At 45.9% G+C, this 22,250-nt stretch overlaps 1 long non-coding RNA gene across 1 annotated transcript; it reads left to right on the forward strand.

The window, feature by feature from the left end:
• The first annotated feature begins 49 nt into the window (after nucleotides 1–49).
• Nucleotides 50–21,785, forward strand: LOC129509925 (uncharacterized). Its single transcript, XR_008664438.1, has 3 exons — nucleotides 50–176; nucleotides 958–1,102; nucleotides 19,056–21,785. It is a non-coding gene; the product is annotated as an uncharacterized LOC129509925 (long non-coding RNA).
• Nucleotides 21,786–22,250: the final 465 nt, after the last annotated feature.

The following is a 22,250-nucleotide window of genomic DNA, read 5'->3' on the forward strand; positions in this document are numbered from 1 at the left end:
CTCGCTCGGCGCCAGTGTGCGGGACCGAACGCGAATTGGAGGCCCGGGCCCTCCTGATTGCCGCAACCTGCGCTGGCGTTTCTCGCGCAGCCTCTGCCCCGCTGGTTTTAAGCCAGCAGGTCCCACCCAACTGCCTGATAAGAATCATCTGTGGGACTCGTTAAAAGTATGAACAGGTTTGTTCGTGACGTGTTCGGATTCAGTATTTTTCGGTCGGGCTCTAGGAATCTGTGCTTTTAACACGACACCCAACGCCCTCCTTGAGCAATAGGAGCCCGGGCAATTTGGGCAACAGTAGACTAGTCAAATTTATATTATGCCAAAAAGAGAAAGGTACTTTCTCTCCCTTCAGATTTTATTCTTTTTTTTTTTAAGATTTTATTTATTAATCATGAAAGACACACAGAGAGAGGCAGAGACACAGGCAAAGGGAGAAGCAGGCTCCATGCAGGGAGCCCGAGGAGGGACTCGATCCTGGGACCCTAGGATCACGCCCTGGGCCGAAGGCAGACGCTCAACCGCTGAGGCACCCAGGCGTCCCTCTCCCTTCATATTAAAAAAAAAAATTTTTTTTTTAATTTATTCATGAGAGACACAGCAGGTTCCATGCAGGGAGCCCGACGTGGGACTTGATCTGGGGTCTCCAGGTTCACGCCCTGGGCGGACAGCGGCGCTAAACCGCTGAGCCGCCCCGGGATCCCCTCCCTTCAGATTTTAATAGCAGTGCACACTTCTTTTAGGAAATTGGAAAATGACAACATTGTGAAAAGAAGACAAAAGTTTCCGTGAATTCTTTTCCTGCGTGTGTGGGTTTCCTGCCAGATAATAGACACTGCCAATAATAGTGGCGATAATAATAAGTTAATATCAAGTAAATGGGATATGTCAGGCACGATGCTAAACACTTTACACTTGGCAAGAAACTAAAAAGCAGGTAATGTCACTGCTGTTTTACAGATGCAGAAATGGAGACCGTGTGTCGCCTGATCACATAGCTAGAGGCTGAAGAGGAGGCTTTGAACCCAGGTTTTCTGAATCCAAATTTTGCAGCGTTTAACCCAAGCTATGTTACTCCTGAGATCTTGGGGGCATCACACACCAGGTATGGCGTTTTATCCTGATTTGTTTTTAGCCGCAATTCACCATGGGAACTTCAGGGCTGCCACCACTGTCCTCTCCTTTTAGCCCTTGACTTTTATTAGCTCAACTCCTGCCCACCTGGGGCAATTAGGTCGGCTCTTATTTCCTCATCTTACACAGGCAGTGGGGTGGGGGTGGATGTAAATAATAATCTCTGCCATATCCTTGGTTACTGGGAAGAGGCAGAATGGATCGATCTGGGATGCTCTCTTGGTTGACGTTTCCTACCCAAGAGAGTTTGAATTAATCCTCAAAATAAATATTCAGGTGTTAGTTTATACTTATCCTTGAACATCAGCTCAGTCTTTCTCAATTAATGACAAACATTAATGTTAATGACATTGTCTTAATACCTTACCATCCTTGAGACGACCCAGTGCATGTGCGTGTGTGGAAAGGGTGGGTATCATTTAAGCCACGACCTCCAGAAAAGAGAGAGGCGTTATAGCAGGTAATGATGGATTCGCCTATTGATCTAATAAGAAAGTGATCCTGGAGATTGGCAGTAGGTGGTTCAATCTTGGCAATCTCACTGTGGGTTATTGGGACCTTGTGTCTTGGTCAGTGGTACTCCGAACTGTGATAAGTTGCTGCACCATGTATCTGTGACCTTGCCTCTGGAATTGGTATCAGTGGGTGGGGGTTTGAGGAGCTAAGGTGATTAAGCCTAGGGGAGGCTTATTGTTCATCCAGTCTTTCCGTTGGAAGCCACCTACTTAAATCCAGACTGCTCTCATCCCCAACCAAGGAATGTGTAATACATGATACACTAGAGGGCACCATTGCTCTGTTAATAATCCAAGACCTTTAGACATTCTATGCAGATTATTGCTTTAACTTTGACCCAGGTAGTCTCATTTTCAGATATTCTTTAGGAAAAAAATAAGTGTTGAATATTTTTTTTAAAGATTTTATTTATTTATTCCAGAGAGACACAGAAAGAGAAAGGCAGACAGACACACAGGCAGAGGGAGAAGCAGGCTCCATGCAGGGAGCATTATGCAGGATGCGATCCCAAGACTCCGGGATCATGGCCTGGGCCAAAGGCAGACCCTCAACCGCTGAGCCATCTAGGCATCCCGATAACACAAATCTTTTTTTTTTTTTTTTTTTTTTTTTTCTGATAACACAAGACTTTTCATCACTGAATCATATTCAGAGTATGGATATACCAGAGCTTTTTTTTTTTTTTTTTTTTTTTTTTTTTTTTTTTTTTGTACTAGAGCTTGTTGATCCATTCCCCTATGGAAGGACCTGATGGTTGCTTTCAAGTCTTGACCATCAAATAAATGAGCAATAAACATATGTGTATATTCTTGTGTGGATGAAAGTAACTCATTTCAGGAAATACATGGGGATGTGTTTTCTTTATTGTATCATGCACAATCTTATCTTTGTAAGAAACTGCCAAGGCATCTTGCAAATTGGCAGAGACATTTGGCATTACCACCAGTAATGGAGTGTCCTGCTAACCCACATCCATAGCAGCATCTGATGCTGTCATCATATCAAATTTTATGCACGTTAATAGAAATCTGGTGGTCCGTCATTGTTTTAATTTCTATCACAATGACCTAATATACCATCCTTGGTAAGTGATTGTTCACATCTGTTCACCTCCCAGACTCTGGATATTCAGGAGTTGAGCAAAGCTCTGATCTCAGGAGAAGAAGAGAAGGTACATATTGCTAAGATTTCAGAGGTCAGGGATTTCTCAATAAAGCCCAGAATGGCACCTGGGCACATGTAGAGGGCTAGGCAGAGGGCCACCTGGTTCTGCCTTGTGATGCATCCTGCACTGTTGCCCTTCTCGTCATTCCAACCCAGTACATGTGAGGGTAATTTTGTTTCTGGAAACAAAGTGACTATTTATGCCTTGGGAGACCAATACTCCAAAGGAAGATGTTTCCATTGACCTTGAAAACTTAAGCAGGTCAGAGACAGAAGCCCTCTGGTTTTAGTGGATATGTAACATTAGAAGCCATATTCTGAGCAGGTGCTGATCCCAGGCAGTGACAGGAGAGAGGTGAATAAGACCAGGGCAGAGGTGGAGCGTGTAAATTGTCCCATGTCCCTGTGGAACAGGAGCCATGTGTGACATTTGGTTGTATAATGTTGTATAATGCTCTACAGCAATGATGATCATACTCTAATCAGAGTCTCTCTCATCACACTTGGATCTGGAGAATCGAGCTTGAACACCTGAATGTTTCCCTACTACTGTACTGTGTCATTATATGGGGGCTCTGTGTGGAATCTTAATAAGTGTTGAAAATAAGTTTTAAAATCTTTCTTTAACAAGATTCCCAATCCCAGTGAATTGCACATATCAGCTTCTGGAATATTTTATATCAAAGACTGCATAAAAGAGTGGAAACTCCATTAAGCCCAAACCCAGGTCTCAAAGGAGAAAGGGCAGGAGCTGGAAAGAATTGAGATCTATAGGTTGCCAGGAGAGATATGAGAAAGCAGCCAAGTGCATGCATGGGTTTTTTGCATCAGGTAGTGCAGGATTGGAATTCCAGCTGTCACTTTGGGGCAGTGTGACTTTGGGAAAGCTGAATCACCTCTTCAAGCCTCCACTCCTCCAGACCTTGGAGAAGATTAAGTGCCATTTTGGCAATCCATTTAGTATAATTCCTGGTCCTTAGCAAATGTTTAATAACATATTTCAGTTGCAGATTTATCTTTGGGTTGGTGGGTTATTTAATTTAATTCTGTCTCCCCCACTGACCTCTAAAGTCCATGAATGGATTGTCTGTTTCACCTAGACAGGCTCTTGGAAAATATGTGATGTGTACATGAAAAAAATAACGAATGAGTGGGAAATTTGCTCTTCTACATATAGAATAAGGCTGTTTAAGATTTTTGATACTGGGAATGCCTGGGTGGCTCAGTGGTTGAGTGTCTGCCTTTGGCTCAGGCTATGATCCCGGGGTCCTGGGATCGAGTTCCACATCAGGCTCCTTGCAGGGGGCCTGCTCTCCCTCTGCCGATGTCTCTGCCTCTCTGTGTGTCTCTCATGAATTAATAAATCAAAAAATCTTAAAAGATTTTTGATACTGCCTTCAATCAAATGTTAGAATACAGCCAATATTCAGAGGAGTTAGGTACAACCTAGAAAGCTGTCCATAATATAGGTCTAAATGGTCTATATGACTACATGGACTAGGAGACTGGGCCAGGGAGCCAGCCCCAAGGTTAGGAGTCAATCTCTGGGTTGCCTTGGTAACCTTCCATATCATCCAAGATCCTGGTCCCTAAGCAAGAGTATTCCGGAGCCCTAAGAACTGGATCCAGGCTGCATTTAGACACCACAGCCACTTGGGGTAGACACGTTGATTCTTATTCACTTCGATGGTGTGGCCCTTTTTCTTCTTGTTTCTGTGTCGTCATCCAGAGAGCTCTGCCAATTCTTAGGCTGGACAGCTGTTCATTTCCTAATTAACAGCATCCAGAGTTTCTCAAGATTGCCTGTCTGTAGTGTGTTGGCTACATCTATGCCATGTGATCTCGGCTGCTTCATTTTGTTTCTTTCTGATGTTTTCCAGTATATCTAATGACAAAATGGATCCAAATACACACTAAAATACAGGGCTTTAATAAGCAGGAGTTCTCAGCACCAATCAGTACTATCACTGCCTTTCCTACCAACCAAATATGCATCTTAGGTAACATTTCAGGCTTTGCTGTTTTTAATGCATTGTCATTTGGAATTATTACTAAAGGATTTCTAGTGAAAGAGGCAACCTGAGATAATAATGAGAAGAGAGTGAGAAGTTTGGGATCTGGGTTGGGTTTGGACACAGCACCTCTGCTTATTGGCTGTGTGACTTAGGGTCATCCATTAACCAGTAAGAACCTTGGTTTGGTCATCTGTAAAATGGAGATGATATTAATACCTACCTTTTGTTGCCTTGAAAATTAGCAGTTATGTATATGCAGAACCTGGTACATAGTAGGCCCTTAATAGCTAATAATATGGTTTTGATACTCGGTTGTCTTCTATTAGTGGGACAGAAATCTTGATTAATATGTGTCCAGAATTACCATGTATGTTACTTTAGGAGTTTTAATCATTTGATAACATAGGGAACCACTCAGCCATCCTTTAAATTAGTGAGCTTAGTAAAACCAAGTTCATAGTCCAGCCCTCTGCTATTGCACCGGAGTCTGGACCCATCATCTATGTTTGTCATATTACTTCTAACACCATCTCTCATTCTCCAGTGACACTTCTATCTACCTATTTATTTCTAGTTGCTTATGAGGTATCCATTCTCCTTCTTTATCAACAGAACCCAATTTTGTTTGAAGCTGCAGATGCCCCTTTAAAATGTACTACCCTAGGTTCCTTTGTTGCTAGGGATGACCATAGGTCCTGCTTCTGACCAAAGAGATATCAGCTGAGGTTCCTGGAAAACCTTTGCCTTGCTGATAGAAGCACCACCCCCTCCTGCTATATAGCAAGAAGGCACAGCAGTCATGAACCAATAAATGCCCTGAGGGTCAGTTGGGGCCATGTAATTAGTTCCAGTCAGTGATTTTGAGCAGCAGTGACTTGTGTCATTTCTGGGCCAGACCATTTACATACCAACATGAGACCTTCCAAGAACCCTCTTTCCATCTAGTATGATCAGCAGCATGATTTCAGACAGTGGCTGATCTGTCATCCTGGGCCCCAAAGTGAGATGTGGAACAGAGGCCCCACTGGCCTCTAACGAACATGTTGCAGGAGTGAGAAATAAGCTTTGGTTGTTTTAAACCACTGAGCTTTTGGAGTTGTTTGTTAATGTGGCATACCCTAGTCTATTCTGAGTGATACAACCCTGACTACATTCCTCCACTAAATCCATCGTCTGTGAAGTAACTGAATGCTAAAAACACCTGAGTGAACGGCTGACTGATTGCCAGGCCCCATCCCTTCTGCTCATGTCTAGAAATGATTGTACATCGGCCTGGTTTGATATGTACCTTCTTTGAGACAGCTTTAGTCAAGTCCTTCTTCAACTTTGGTGGCCAAATTCCCTGAGGACCTTATTAAAAATATAGATACTTATTAAAATTATTAAAATAAAAAATTAAAAAAATTATAATAGATCCACCCAAACCTACAGAAGCAGTCCCTAGAGGTGAGTCAAATCCAACTACATTTTTAAACAAGTTTCTTGGGAGGTTCTGACAGTGGGCCAGGCAGGGCTGGGGACTGTCATCTCTCTGGGTAGAAATTTCCAACTCTACCAACAGGCCAGAAAGGGTGATTATCTTCGGCATGTGAGTTTTCAGCTTCTCGCAGTCATTCCCTCCCCAGCAACTGCTCCCAACCCCCCCATCCCTGTTCCCAGGTGGCCACTTTGACCTAAAAGCAGTTACCTTTGGTGCGGGTTCCCTTGAATATGTCAGTGACATCTCCTCCCTGACCCTTGTATCTCTAATCTGTCAGAAGGAGGGAGTTGAACCTGGGTGGCCAGAAGAGCCTTCTGTGAGAGGTGTCAGCACTTAACAGTCTCACATCTTTCACACACATATCACACAGCGTGATGTGATTGTGCTGCTTCTAAGATAATGTAGGCTTAACACATATGTTATAGGTATAAATTCCTAAGTGAGCTGAATGCCCTGTGGTGTAACCATCAGACAAGGTTTAAAGCTGTGTGACAGTTGTCTTCGTTATTCCTTTGGTGTTTCTCTGTGACTATATATTTAGCCTTATTTGAAGAGAATAGGGATCCCTGGGTGGCGCAGCGGTTTGGCACCTGCCTTTCGCCCGGGGTGCAATCCTGGAGACCTGGGATCAAATGCCACATCGGGCTCCCGGTGCATGGAGCCTGCTTCTCCCTCTGCCTATGTCTCTGCTTCTCTCTCTCTCTCTCTGTGACTATCATAAGTAAGTAAGTAAGTAAGTAAGTAAGTAAATAAATAAATAAATAAATAAATAAATAAATAAATAAATAAATATTAAAAAAGAAGAAGAGAATATATAAATTTGAAGATTGGATCCCAAGGCCCAGGGTAATGGCCCTCCTGACATCCCCTCATCCCACAATACCATGACGGGTCTAGGAGAGGCAGAAAGAGGCCTGGTGTTGGGTGTCCTGGGCCACTTTCTGCAGCCAGGCTCTATCAGGCCAGCAGAGGTCTCTGAACTGAGAGGAGTCCCTTCCATTTCTGAGAGCAGAGCTGGCTTTAGAGTGTGCTGGATCTTCATGGAAACACACTGAGATCCCAAAGATATATGACGGGGAGGGGCTGTATAGCAGATTGCCCCAGCCAGAGGAAGGGAAGTAATATTTGTTGAGTGCCTACTCTACACCTGGCCCTGGTGGAAGCCCCTTACCCCTACTCCCTGTAGTTGCGCCAATGGCCTCACAAGGCAGACAGACATTCTTCTCGTTTTACAGATGAGGACATTGAGGTACAGAGAGGAGAAGTCAGAATCAAAGCTCAGACAAGGTCTGCCTAATTCTAAAGCTAGGGTTCCACCTTCTATAATGGTCCCCCTTTTAGGGGGACTGTGACTTCTGGAGGCAAGCCTGAGAAGGAATTCTGGCCCACCACATTGTAGCTATAGATTATGGGTCATGTCTCTTGTTGGAGCTCAGTTTTCTCACGTGTGACATGATGGTAGTGACAGAACTACTTCATAGGGATGTTATGAGAATTATGCGAGAGCTCCTGACAGGTGCTAAGCTCTAGATCCATGCTACCTGTGATCGTTCCAGAGGGAAGACCGATGGCAGTTTTTTGAATAGGGAAGGGCCTGCGCACGGGTGAAGAGGTATATGCATGTAGATTTTATTGTTCCTGAACTCAGGAAGCTTTCTCAGGGCAGGGGGGCTGTTGTTTAATGTGGCCTTTGGGTGGTTGAGCTGCCCTGGCGATGACAAACATGCTGCATTCACCCCTCCCCATGCCTCTTCACGCTGTCTGCTGTTCCCCCCGACCCCTGCCCTGGTGGCCGCTCTGCTGGGCATTCCAGGCTACACTAGGACATTCATATCCTTCTGAGCTCAAGGACAGAAGTGCATCGGGAGCCCCTGGGAGCTCCAACACCCTATGTCCTTACCTTCCTCCCAAGGCAACATAGCCAAGAAGGCTAGAGGAAGTGAGTGCTCTGAGCCCCCTGACTTCCTTCCATTGCCTTCTCTGGCCAATCCTATGAGGTAGCCATCTGGTTTCGGGCCCAGGTTGGCAGCAGGCTGAGTGTCTTTGGCAAGTTACTTACCTTCCCTAACAGGCCTCACTTTCTCTACCTGCAAAACAGGGTGAAAATCATCCCTACTTGCCATCATTTTTGTGAATTAATAAAATATGGTACATGAAGTATGTAGCACGGAAATTGGTGTACAGCAGGTGCTCAATACCTCATGGTTCTTCTTAACCCCTTGTCCTTGCAGTACATATCCTTGATAGTGGAGCTAAACCACTTCTTTGTTCACTCAGAAGTCATGGTATCTGCATTCTGTTCCAGGTACAGAGAGGTGGAGGGGAGAGAGGGGAGATACACACGTGAACTCGGCCTTGGTCCTCATCCCAGAGGAGTTTAAAACCTGGAGGGAGATGATTAATAGAGTGCCTGAAGAGGGAGGTGGGTACAGCGGGAACAGAGGGTGCAGGTAATGGCTTGAGGTAGCCTTGGGGGAACATCACAGAGGAGGTGCTATTCGAGCAAGTTCCTACTGACTGCAGTGGGCTTTTGCCCTTCCTTTTAGAAGAAGTTCTCTTGAAGACCTCCAGTTTGTAAGTCTTGGCAGGAAATGTAGAGCCCAGATACTTGATTTCTTAGCTTCCCAAACAAGTGGCCTCAACTCCAGCTGTCAGAGGTCACCGTGGCACTCTGATGCAGCAGGGGAGCATGTGAGGAGGCAACAGGGAAGTGGTGTCCCTTTTGGGGGGGCCATGGTGGACTTCCCACATGGATCCAGTACCAGTGCAGGCTGCATCAGAGGCACCTGCTCCCTTGTCTATCCCAGCACTGGGGTAATAATGTCACCATGGAACATCCAGTAGTGTGACTTCACGTGTGGCTCCTGTCCATGTCATCTTCCAGTCTGGATCTTTGGCCCTCTCAGAGATTCTGGGAGCCACACTGTGTCATTTACTATATACCTTTACTCCATTAATCAGCCAGAATTCATTTTTGTTGCAATTAAGAATATTTCCCAGATAAGTACTTAGAGAAGGGAGAGGCTTGGTCCCAGGCAGAGGGTACAGCTTGAGCAAAGGCCCAGAGGCTTTCTGGGCTTTTGCTCAGAAGAGCATGGATATATTCTGAAAGGAGTTGGAAGCCCGAAAGTTCTGTGGGACTGCAGAGAGTGTATTCCATGTGGGCTCTGGTGGGGACCAGTGAGAGATGAGGTCGGTGAAGTTGGGTGGAGCCTCAAATGCTGCCATTTTAAAGGTTGAATTTGGCCTTGGGTTGGGGACAGTGAGTTTTAAATAGGGCAGGACCAGCATCAGATGTGCAGTTTGCAAAGATTTCTCTAGGACAGCACAGAATGTGATTGGACTGGGTGAAGCTGGAGGCAGGGAGACCAGTGAGGAGGCTGCAAGACTCCTCTCACATGGAAGATGTCACCTAGGGCCCCTGCCCCTTGAGATCTAGCTCAGCTTTGTTCATCCCTGCTGCCCCTGTCATGGCCATCCTGGCCCTGCAGAAAGCCAACCTTGACCCCTTCTAGATTCTCCTCAGTCACCTCTGCTTTGGAGCTCTTGCCTCTACCATATTCATTGTAGCTTGTGGATTTTTGTGTGAAACTCAGCATCTTGATCCTTTAGTAGTGACTGAAATTCCAGAGATATCCGAGGAGGCACTGACATTTCAGCAACATTAAAAACAAGCTGCAAATTGTGCTTTCAACCTTCTTGTTCTTAGAGGACTTTCCATATCCTGAGGGATTCGTGGTCAGCTTTTTTTCTAATGAGTGCACTAGCCTCTGGCCAACTTATTATTTCCTGGCTCCTTTCCCCGTCCCCGTGCCCCATCTCCTCTTCACTCCCACCCTCATGGGTTGCCAGTGGAATGCCAACTTCTCATGATGGGATGCACTACAAGTCAGCTCTCTTCAGCTCCTCTTTCCAAACTGAGCCCCAGGCCCACTTTTGCATCTCCTGCCCCATCACGGCGGTCATCCAAACAGGATGGTGATCCTTTTAACAAGCTCCACACTCCTTTGAAGACAAGAGCAGTTAACATGACTTTTCTGTTTCTGCTGTAGCTGTTCACAGTTGTGTTTTGCTGTTAATAACTGTAAACCACAAAGTAACAGTGGCTTATGCAAGACAAGAGCTTGTGTGTCTCATGTAAGAGTCTGGAGGAAGGCAGTCCTGGCAGATAGGGAGGCTCCATGACCTTCCGACTCCTAAGCTCCACCATCTTGAAAGTGCTGCCTCATGATACAAAATGGCTGCCCCAGTCTTCTAGCTATAGGCTTGGAGCTTTCTCGTATGGCCTCCAGTTAAAAATTGGGGTCCATATTATTAAGGAAGAAGTGGCACATGTACATTGGGAGGAAACCAGTGGTCTGTGCTGTATCTGTGTATCCCCCACTTACCTAGGAAGCTACAACTACACTCTTCCCTGGACTGGGTATTGACAGGAACTTTGGTGTTTAGTCTATTGATCATTGGCCAAGATGGTACCAGTAATTGTTCTCACTGCTTTTTTAGAAGTGTCAACATTATAGCTTTAGGAAGGGCTGTGGGTCCGGTCGGACCTGTGTGCGTGAGGCCCTTCAGAGGTGCAGGTGGACTCATTGCTCCAGGTGCCTGGCTTCTCTGCATTTCTCTGAGGCTCTGCTTGCCTATTGTCTCTCTGTGGCTGAAGTGGGTTAGGGCCCAGCAGCCTATAGATGTCCCAGCCCCTGCTGCCTGTCAGCCAGTTGCAAGCAGAGCGTTTGTTTCCAGTGAGAACATAGAGCTATGGAGAAGTGCCCGTCTTTCCAGGGAGATGGTGCCATGGCTAAGGGGCCTCTGAGCAAGGATGAGGCTGCCTGCCCACCTGAGTGAGCTCCAGGAGTCTGCCCTTGGCTTTTTGCTCTGATTACTCCTGGCCCTTCTGGTACTTCATGGTAGACCGTGCCCTGTACGTTTGCTGCTGCCCTTGCAGTTTCAGTGGATTGCCTGCTGTGACCACACCTGAAAGTGGGGGATTCCTCGAGCCTCTGAGGATGCTAGAGGAATACACAGATCTTGGTAGCTCCACTTGGAATGAAACTCTGGTCCATTTCAGTGCCTTTTCTTCTGTTCTTGCCCTCAGTGGGTTGTGGTTGGCAGGGTTTGTGTAGTGGAACTGTGGGCATCATTAATGCTATTCACCAGATATTCAAAGCTACCTGCTCCTCCACTCAAGACAGGATTGTGCCTGCTGGCCCCAAAGCAGGGCCATGTGAGTAGAACTACTACTCCAGCCAACGAGCCATGAGTAGAAAAGACATGTATCACTTCTCGACTTGAGCCTTTAAAATTTGCTGCTTCAAATCTTCCGTTCTGTCAGGGTGACAGTGGGCAGTGTTTGAAATGGTGGATGCTCTGTCAGCCTGAGATCTAGGTTAAGGATGACCTGGAGCAGAGCCCCCAACTGGCCCCTGATGGCTATATAGGATGAGTAATAAATAAATCTTTAGTGTTTGAAGTCATTCAGATTTGGGACTTTTTTGTTATCACAGGATTACCTAGCCTACCTGACCAGTGGTGCCCATTTACCATTTATATGGTTGTCTGGCATCCCAGTGCCCTTCCTGTTTGGAACTTTGCTCTATCCTCTGAGACTTGGTTTTTGTTTTTGTTTTTTTTTTTTCCATGTGAAGGATTTTTATTTTAGTATATTTTTTATTGGAGTTCTATTTGCCAACATATAGTATAACACCCAGTGCTCATCCCATCCAGTGCCCCCCTCAGTGCCCGTCACCCAGTCACCCCAACCCCCCACCCACCTCCCTTTCCACCACCCCTTTTTCGTTTCCCAGAGTTAGGAGTCTCTCAGTTTCTGTCACCCTCTCTGATTTTTCCCATTTTCTCTCCTTTCCCCTTTATTCCTTTTCACTGTTTTTTATATTCCCCAAATGAATGAGACCATATAATGTTTGTCCTTCTCTGATTGACTTACTTCACTCAGCATAATACCCTCCAGTTCCATCCACATAGAAGCAAATGGTGGGTATTTGCCCTTTGTGATGGCTGAGTTATATTGAGAGGCAGAGCCTTCCTGTGGAAGGTGCAAATGCCAGCTACCCACCCACCTTCCCAGCCTCCCTTGCAGCTCAGGTCGAGGCACATGGCCAACGCCAGCAGAGATAGTGCTAAGCTGAGGTGCCAGGGACTGTGTGTTTATAAGCAGCTGCAGTGATGACAGTCCTGGGCTGGTTCTGTAGCTAGAGTTTGGGTTATGCTTCTGGCTGTGTGACCTCCCTTTTTTCTTGCCTGCTTCCTAGCCTCGTTTTCCAGCCTTCCCATCTGTTCTGTGAGCACCCAGTATCCTTTCTATAAATTGCCTTTCAGCTTAAATCACCCAGTGTGCATTCATGCTATTGGAGACCAGGAGCCTTGGACCAATACAGCCAATTAGGGGGCAGTTATGAGGCTGCAGGGAGTCAGGAGGGAAGGAATTGGCAGGATACTGCTACAGGATACTCTTCCCCTTCATGAGCTGCTTCCCCAGGAGCAATCCTTGTCTATCTTAGCCTAGAGCCAGGCAAGAGGTACTGGGCTAGGGGGTTCTGGTCAGACTTGGGCCACCTTTAGGCATGTGAATCATACATTCCTTATCTGTAAAATGGGGTAAATAGTAGGGGGTGTTTACGAGGAATGTATTTGAAAGAGAATACATTTGGGAGAGTTCTGGGAACCCTAAGTCAGAACCCTGCTGCAAATTTACCACTTTATCCTTTTAAGCATTAACTTGCCTGAGTATATCCAGCTGGGGACTCTTAGGTGGCATGACTGTAAAATGGGGACTGCTCCTCATGATGCAGTTCTGTCACTCACCTCCTGGGTGGTCACCGCTCAGTCCTCTTAATTCTGACCCGTCTGAGGTTCTGCCCAAGAGCCCAGAGACCTCATATTTAAGGTAATGAGAAGATTCCTGATGAACTTGGCAAAAAAGCAGAGAAATGTAAAGGTGGGAAAGGATATTAGGGATTATTTTCTTCAATCCTTGCAATTTCCAGAGCTCAGAGAGGAAGATCTCCTGACCCACAACCACACGGCAACTCTTGTGGCTGAGCTGGGGGTTGGGTTGCAGATCATTTCACTCTGACAGTGCATCGTAATCCGGAGGTATACTTGTGCTGTCATACACATTTGCAAAAATGATTTGGAAATATAGCAACTCTTCCTCAAATTTACAAGCCCCATTTCATAGCAACCTATGATCACCCGATCATTATGCCCCCTGGAGAAGGATCCACATCTTTTTTTGCTTTCTCAGCCATCTAAAACACTTTATTGCAGAAGGGCGAAAAATTGTTGAATTGATCTTTTTAAATTAACATGGGATCCAAATGAAAGAAATTTGGAAGAAGAGAACTTTCTCATCCAAGTGGCTGCCAGCACCCAGCCCCACCCCCAGTCCCCCAGCCGAAGTGTCCCTTGTTCTTGCCTGCTCTGTCCCAGATTCATGGGCAGCTCTCTGAATCGTTGGCAATTTTCTCTGCTCTGTCCTGACAACCTCGGGCCATGAAATTAAAAAGCTAGTTACCGAATCTTGCTCCTAACAGCTTTGTCCTTGCCAGTGATTCCACAGAGAAATCTGGAAGAGGGAGCCTCCACTATGCCTGCAGTAGGCTGAAATGCCAGTGGAATGACAATGGGCTTCACGAGGGGAGGAGGAGAGAATGCACAGTTTGCCAGGAATGAATGCATGAAAGAAAGAGGAACTTTGGGCTTCTGATTGAAAGATTCCAGTGTCCCAGCAGAGGTCTTGATGGGCCTTTACTCTAGGACCTGCTACAAGATGCTGAGCAAGGCACATTTCCCCACACCAGTGCCCTCTGGTTCTCTGCCAGGGCCCAGAGCTTGTAGCTAGAGAGCTGGGGAGTCAGAATTTGGGGAGGAAATGGCTCCAAACTGGGACGAACCCTGGGAGGCCAGCCCCATCTAGCCAGCCTGCCTGTGGCCAAGGCCCCACCCATCATCACCTCAAGTCTTTCCCCTGAATGTAGACACTAGTGCTTACTCCACATATGTCACCACCAACCCCCACTCCCAAGGAATTTTAAGAACTATCAAAACCTGAAGAATTTTAATTACCTCTAATTAAGAAAAATATTTCTAGAAGACCACTGTGGAGTGGCTCACTGCAGCGTGGGTGTCACTGAGCTGCAGGTGGGTGGGGCTCAGTCTCTTGGCCTTGGTGCCCACACAGAACAAGGGCCTGGTAGATACTCGGTGGGCAAAGGAGTCAGAACAGCTCTCTTTCCTGTATTGCCCCCCTCTAGGCCCCGGGCTTACAGCCTGACACATGGATATACAGGGAAGGGGGAAAGAGGTGTTTGAGCTCTGGGTCACCAGGGAGGCTGAATAAGGTCTTTGACTTCATAGCCGAGAGACCTTGAACAAATTGCTCAATCTCCCCAAATATGGCTCTTTGTCTGTGAAATGGGAGTCACCATGGTGGCCACTCAGAGGGAAGCTGTGAATTAAAGGCTTACAGGTCCAAGAGCTGGCTGTATAGTCATTATTGAATCATAATAAAAACTTCCTAGGACCTGGAAACAGAGCCCATCCTGACCAGGAGATTCTTCTTGAGAGCTTTGTTTTCACCATCCCTGGGGGACTTGAGATTATTAGTGTTGTTACTGGACAGGCCTGGCATCGAATGGCCCCTGGGAAGCTGTGTTGGTCCTCACTGTTGAACTGACCACATGCATTCACTCAGTCACTCAGTTGCTGCTTCATTTATCTGTACCATGTTTATCAGGTGCCTTCTGTGTACTGCTGTGTACTGGGGTTTGGGCTAGGGAGTAAGTGAAAGGTGGCATGGGCTTGGAGCTGACAAGCAAGCAAGAAATAAACAAGCCAAATCAAAATCAAAACCATTTTGGGTTTAGGTCGGGAGGGGGTCAGGGAAGGCTTCTTTTTGAGAGGCGTTGTTTGAACTGAGACCCAATAATAAGAAGGAGCTGGCCTTGGTCAGACCTGAGGAAAGAAGCCAGGGAGGGAGCAAATCAAGACTTAGAAGTGAGAACAAGCTTGCCCAGAGGCGTAGTAGTGTGTCCATGGTTGATGGAGTGGTGGGGTGGTGGGACAGGGTAGCGGATGGGTTCATTGGAGAGATCATTTCACAGGAGGCCTACCTGGAGGGTTGGTGCTGGGCCTGCAGTCCAGGACATGTGCTGCGGGTGGAATACTGTCACTGGGGTCTTCCCTGAGGCTTGTTCCAGACCCCTATGTGTCCTACACCCGCTGTGACAGGTCTTACAAAATAGAGATGTGGCACCACCAGACACCACATTATTATGTATGGCCCACCCTCTCATAAGCACATGTCTCCCTGACCTTGAGGTCATGCCTGGCTCTGGAGGATGTACTTTCCTATCTGCCACCAGGCTCTCCTGCTACCCACCCTGTGTGGAGCACATACTGGTGCTGGCTGCCAAGGATCTAGGCTGCTGAAGTCAGAGATGCTCTTCCCAAGCTGCGTCCTGATTGGGACAGTGGTCAAGTAAACTCCATGGTGGGCCTGTCCTCCAGGGCCCCAGCCTGAGCTCACCCTTATGACCAAGCCTCCCCTGGTCTGATCTGTGTCAAACAAGGACCTGCAGCCACCCTGGAGGTCATATCTGGGGTCCCAACACCGTACTGACATGACTAGCCAACACACAAAGGGCTGCCCACTTGAGCTCAAGCAGCCAAGGGCGCTTTGGTGATATGGAGCCTGAGACTCTTTGTGTTTCAAGGAGCTACGAAGCTAAGGGACATTTAATCCAGTCCCATTCAACCATTCATTCATTCACTTAGAAAATATTTGTGCAGCACCTGCCATGTGCTGTGCATTATATAAATGTCAGGTCGTATGCTATACATGGGGAACTATGTGGTGAACAAAATAGAAATGGTTCTGGTCTTTATGGATATCAGTATTTTTAGGAGGATGAACAGACACAATATAGGCAAGCCAAAGATATGTAATTTTGAGCCATGGTAAGTGAGAAAAAAAGACAAGAACAAGACCTGCCACATATGTCACAGATTCATATGTGCTCCAACCTGACCTCACAGTACAGGTATGAATGCTCAGATAAGGTTCAAACCACACAAAAATATCCAGAATGCTTGAAGCATCTGTGAGTTTCAACATTATTCATAATACATGCCAGAAAAAATGAAAATGAAAACTATGTTATAGGGAAAGTCTGAAATCTTTCCAGTTTTGAGATCAGCTGGTGAATCCTAATGTTAATGAAAGTGGTTAAGTTTGATGGTCGTCGACTGCATTTGTAAACTCAAGAGATGTGAACAGGTGACATATGTGTAGCATCTCCCAAGTCGAACATTGCAGTGGACACCGAAGTCCCCAAGGTGTTAACTGTCGACTGGGAGCCTGCCCACCCAACTGTTTGGAGCACCCTCCCAGGCCTGGGCTGGGCCACTCCAGAGAAGGCTGGGCTGCAAATTCTGGTTGTCTGTTCTGTTTTCCTTCAACATTTGGCTTTGTCACCAGATTTCTGTGGAGATTAACCTGACAAAGCCCGGAATATAGTTCCTTCCATGGTGGGTTAGGTTTTCATACTCGGTGAAGTCAATTATACCTACATCTTGGTGAAGCAGGCACAGAAGGGGAAGTTTGTATTGCAGAAAAAGCTCTTTTTAGATAAGGCAAAATAGAATTCATGCTTGAGAAAAGAGTGCTATTTCTGTCACCAATCTGATTTTGTACCCATTTCAGTTTTAAGCTCTATGTCCCATTCCAGAGCAAAATCCTCCTCCCCCTTATTTCCCCTCCTCCTTCCTGATTCCCATCTTCCCCATCCTCCTTCTCCCCTTCTTCCTTCCTCTTCCTCCCCCTCCTCATTTCCTTTCCCTACACCTTCCCCTCCTCCCTCTCCTCAACTCTTGCCCATCCTCCCTCTCCTCCCTCTCATTATCTTCTCCTCTTTCCTCTATCCCCTGCTCCTCTTCTCCCTTCCTCCCCTCCTCCCCTCCTCATCCCTCCTCTCTCTCCTCCCCCTCATCTTTCTCCTCTTCTTCCTGCCTCCTCTTTCTTGCCCCTTTCTTCCTTTCTCCCCACTTCTCCTTCCTTTCCTTTGTATTTCAGTCCACATTTATTTGCCTTTGATTTGAGGAACAGTAGTGATGAGGAGACTCACTGTTAGAGAGAAATCAGATAACCCTGGCACTGCTGACCTAATTTATAGAAGTTCCTCTGTTTTCTTTATAACATAGGAACAGTTCAACACACCATGTATTGATTTGAGCATATGTTTGTTTTTGCTAGTCTTCTGGGTTCTGTGTGTGAAGAAGAAAAGAGGAATAAAGAGGACAGCATCCTCCCCTTTAGCAACTTCCTATCTCAATGGGAACCTCCTGTGTGTTGGGAACTTTTTATCTAGAGACACTGGAGACAGACCCAGGATGCAATTGTCTGCATGCAGTTCTCAGGCAGAGAGAATGGCTCAGGCTGCAAATGCTAGTAGACATCAGGGTCAGAGTGGGCTGGAGGAAGGCTCTGTAAATAGTGTGGTGCTTAAACTGAGCTTTGGAGTTAGGAATGATCTGAAATTGGAGAGGTGGGCACCTGTCCCTCCCCAGATTCCAATTCCTGTACTGTGTAGACCTGCCTTCTTGACCAGTATTTTAACCTTTTCCTCCTCATGGCAGCCCCCTACCATGGGACCTTTCTTGAATTGGACCTTACCTTCCCACTTCCCTCTCGAAGCAACCAGCCCTGTCACTCATGCTCATAGCACAGATGTTTCCCTTGGTGCTCCCAGTGGAAGCAGTGTGGGTGACAGGTCGGGCATGGACTTAGAGTTCATAGTGATCTGAGTCTGGATCCTCTTCTGTTTGAGACTTGTGGACCTGGGCAAAATGATCCACAGGTTGGGCCTCTGCATCATCTCTTGTACATGGGGGTGATGTTCCCTATGTCAGGGCTATTTTCTGGATGAAGTGGGATAATGCATGGGTAAAAGTTCTGGTGCAAGTACAGACACCCTCAAAATACTGGTTCCAGCTTTGCCCCAGTTTATTTCAGCCAAGCTTGATGGCAAAGAGGACTGGGAGGGGAGACAGAAGAGTGAAAGCACTCACTCTGGGGCAGCTATTCACTCTGGCCTTGGTCCTGGTTCCCGATTCTAGGAGAGGTGGCTTTTGGGCAAGTGACTTATCTGGAGTCTTCCCAATTGCTGTGTTCAGCATGAAACTGAATAATGTATGTGAAGTGTGGCACCCAGGGGCTGACATGTAGAAAGTACTAGCATCACCATCATGGCTGAGCCCAGGCCACAGAAACTGAACCCCTTGGCAGTATCAGAACATTTATACCAATCTTAGAAAGATGATAAAGCATGTTGGAAAGGATGGATCATCTCCATGCAGTCTTCACACAGAGCTGTTCCCCATCTCTATAGAGGTCCCCACATGCCAGAACCATTTGGAAATTGGACCTGGGAGCCCCAATGTGACTGATTTTCTTGAGTTGCCCTCTGGAGCTCCCACACAACATTCCACCCTCAGAACTCACAACGATGCCGAGAGCTCATCACGTATCAATAACAGAGTAACCAAACCCAGGGCAGCCGGCATTCTGTGGCACTCTGTTTGCTGACCTGACAAACAAACCATGCACAGACAACAACCTGCCGGCCTGCTGCAGGCAGCACAGAGCCCAGGGACAGGAAGCTCTCCTTGCCTGCTTATTAGAGTGACAGCAACAGAGATCAAAGTGTAATGCACTGTTATCTTTCTGTTTTCAGGTGCCCAGCAGGATTGAATGGGCTGCCTCATCCAAGGAGCCCACGGAGGGTGGCTGGGCAGAACCAAAAAAGGAAGGAGACTCAGCTGAGACATGGCCAACCCTACCACATTTTTAATCAGGGCTCTGAGTGCCCGGGGCCCTCCCCAGGACTTGGCTGTCAGGCCTGCTTCCATTATCTTCAGACTGCTCAGGTCCACGCAGGTTTGGCAGGCAGGAGGCACAGAACAGAGGGACCCAACTGAATAAACCCTCAGGAATAGAACTGCTTGCGGAAAAACCAAAGTAATATCTGAACCTATTTCTGTGCTTCTAGACCTGCTTAAAATGGATGCTGCTAATGGAGCCTGCCCTTACTATTGGAAAGTGGGCCGTGCAACTGATACCAGGCAGGAATATGCTTGCTTACTCCTTTACCCTTCACGATATTTAACAATAGTAATTATGATGATGATAGTGAAGACAAAAGCAGCTCACACAGATTGAGTGCTTACTATCACTTACTATTGAGTGCCAGGCAGTTTTCAGAGCACTTGACATATGTGAATGCAGGCAGTTCTGGTTTTAATCTGGACTTTCCTTATGAATTTGCTCTGTGTCCTTGAGGAAGTTACCCACCTTCTCCAAACAAAGAGATAATTACATAGGTTTGGGGAGAGAATTAAATATGATAAAGTGTGAGGTATATAGTAAGTTGCTCCGTGATGGTGACTAATATTATTTTTATTAATAATGTGAACTCTCCTGTTTATTTTCTTTTTTATACCTGTTTCCAAAGGTCTTGCCTTTCTACGACCTGTTCTTCTGAAACTGGGAATATAGAGATCCACGTTCTCTTTCTGGACGAACTCCTATTTAACTCTCAAGACCCATTTCAAAAGTTTTCTACACTGGTAAACCTTTGCAAAACCAGTTTCCACAGTGCAAAACAAATTGCTCTCTCTGCCATGCCTCCATCCTGGCCCTCCTTACATCATATGGTAATTGGGCCTGTTTATAGTCTATCTTCTTGGACAGCTTGGAACTTTCCAGAGATGCAATATCTACTGCACTCTCCTAGTTTAGCAGTTCTCCAGGTGTAGTATACAGACTCCTGGGCATCTGCAAAACACTTTCAGGGGGTCCTTGAGGTCAAAACTGTTTTCATAACTCTCAGATATTATTTGCATTTTTCATTCTATTGACATTTGTAGCAGTGGTAGGTAAAACTGCTGGCATTGCTTTGAATCAAGGATATGGCATCAAAATGTATAAGGAATCGTTGTATTCATTACCATCACACAGTTGCATTAAAGCACATGCCAATTTCTTCACTTAAGACTGTCCTTAAAAAAAAAAAAAAAAAAAAAGACTGTCCTTAATGAGGCAGTAAAATGATTAACTTTATGAAATGTCGACCCTTGTCTTTTTAATAATCTGTATAAAGAAAAGTGGGAAGTACATTTAAAGCACATCAGCTGCGTACAAAAGCACCATGGTTCAAGGTAATGTTGAGAAAAAGCATGTGTGTGACGGAATTGTGAGCAGAATTAGTCATTGCTTTTTCATGACAGGTGCTTTTTACTTGAAAGAACACATAACAAACACTGGTTATTCTGATTTGGGTATTTGGCAGATACTCTCTCAAAAATTAGTTAAGTGAGTCTTTCATTTTAAGGAAAGCAACTGGCGGTATCTGTTACCAATGAGAAGGTTCAAGCTAAGTGAAAATCAGAAGTTTGGAAAAACTTTATCTGCCATTCTGAACTTGACATCTTCTCATTGAATGTCCTGGAAGAGAATTGCAGTGATAACTGGAGAATTGGAATTTTTGATACTATATAATGAAATGTGCACATGTTTGGAAGATCTGTATGAGTCAGTGAAGCAGTTGTTTCAAATAAACAATCAACATATTTTAAAATCACACATGGGTAAAAGACCTATCGAGAGTGCAAGACGGGCACCTGGGTCGCACAGTCATTTGAATGTCCAACTCTTGATGTTGGCTCAGGTTGTGGTCTCCGGGTCATGAGATCCGGCCCCGGGTCAGGCTCCGTGCTCAGCACAGAATCTGCTTAAGACTCTCTCTCCCTCTCCTTCTGCTCCCTGCCCCCCATGCATGCATGTGTGCACTCTTTCTCTCTCTCAAATAAATAAATCTTTAAAAAAAAAAGTACAAGACAGACCAGTGGATTTTAATGTTGCAGAGTAGAAAAGTTCAGCTACACGGTTTCAGATTTTACCTCACAACAACCCTTAACCAAAACTTGTCAAGTGCAGGGGCACCAGGATGGCTCAGTGGCTGAGCATCTGCCTTTGACTCAGGTTGTGACCCCGGGGTCCTGGGATCGAGTCCCACATCGGGCTCCCTGCATGGAGCCTGCTTCTCCCTCTGCCTGTGTCTCTGCCTCTCTCTCTGTCTCTCATGAATGAATAAATAGGGTCTTTGAAAAACAACAACAAAACTTGTCAAGTGTGACTGTAGTACCAAAGAATATCCATCATTATCTGAAAAGGCTATTAAAATACTGCTCCCTTTTCCAACTATGTATCTGTGTGATGCTAGGTTTTCTCTCTGCATTTTAACCAGGACAAGCTATGGTACCAGACTGAGTACAGAAGTAGATCTGAGAATCCAGCTGTCTTTCATTAAGCTGGACCTTAAAGAGATTTGAAGATATGTAAAACAGTGTCACTCTTCTCACTAAACATCTTCGTTCTGTAAAATAGTTTTTGTAAAATATGAAAATATGTGACATATTAACATGTAATGGGTTTGTTACTGTTTTTAAATGAATAAATGACTGAATATTCATACAGTTCTTCAGTTTTAGCTTCTTATATGATAAATAGCAGCCAAAGCACTTTAGGGCCTTTCCTCAAAAATTTTTAAGCATCTGAAGACCATAAACGTTGAGAGCCACTGACTCATGCCCTGGCACTTAGTAGGTACTCACTGAGTAGGTGTGACATCCAGGCCTTTGGAGGTGATGAGAGGGCAGGCTACCTGGTTCTGATGTTTCTCTGCTCTTTTCTTCGAAGGACAGCATCTGGACTACCTGGCCCTTACTCCTGTGACTCAAAGCAGGGCTGGATGTGTTGACCTTGGAGCCCCTTCAGACTGAGTCCCACTGCCTGGTTTATGCTAAGTAGGATTACTTGTAAGCCCTCACATCCACATTCTAAAAGCACCTCTGTAGAAGACAGGTTCTAA

Source organism: Nyctereutes procyonoides, unplaced genomic scaffold, assembly GCF_905146905.1.
Source record: "Nyctereutes procyonoides isolate TBG_1078 unplaced genomic scaffold, NYPRO_anot_genome, whole genome shotgun sequence".
Lineage (NCBI taxonomy): Eukaryota > Metazoa > Chordata > Mammalia > Carnivora > Canidae > Nyctereutes > Nyctereutes procyonoides.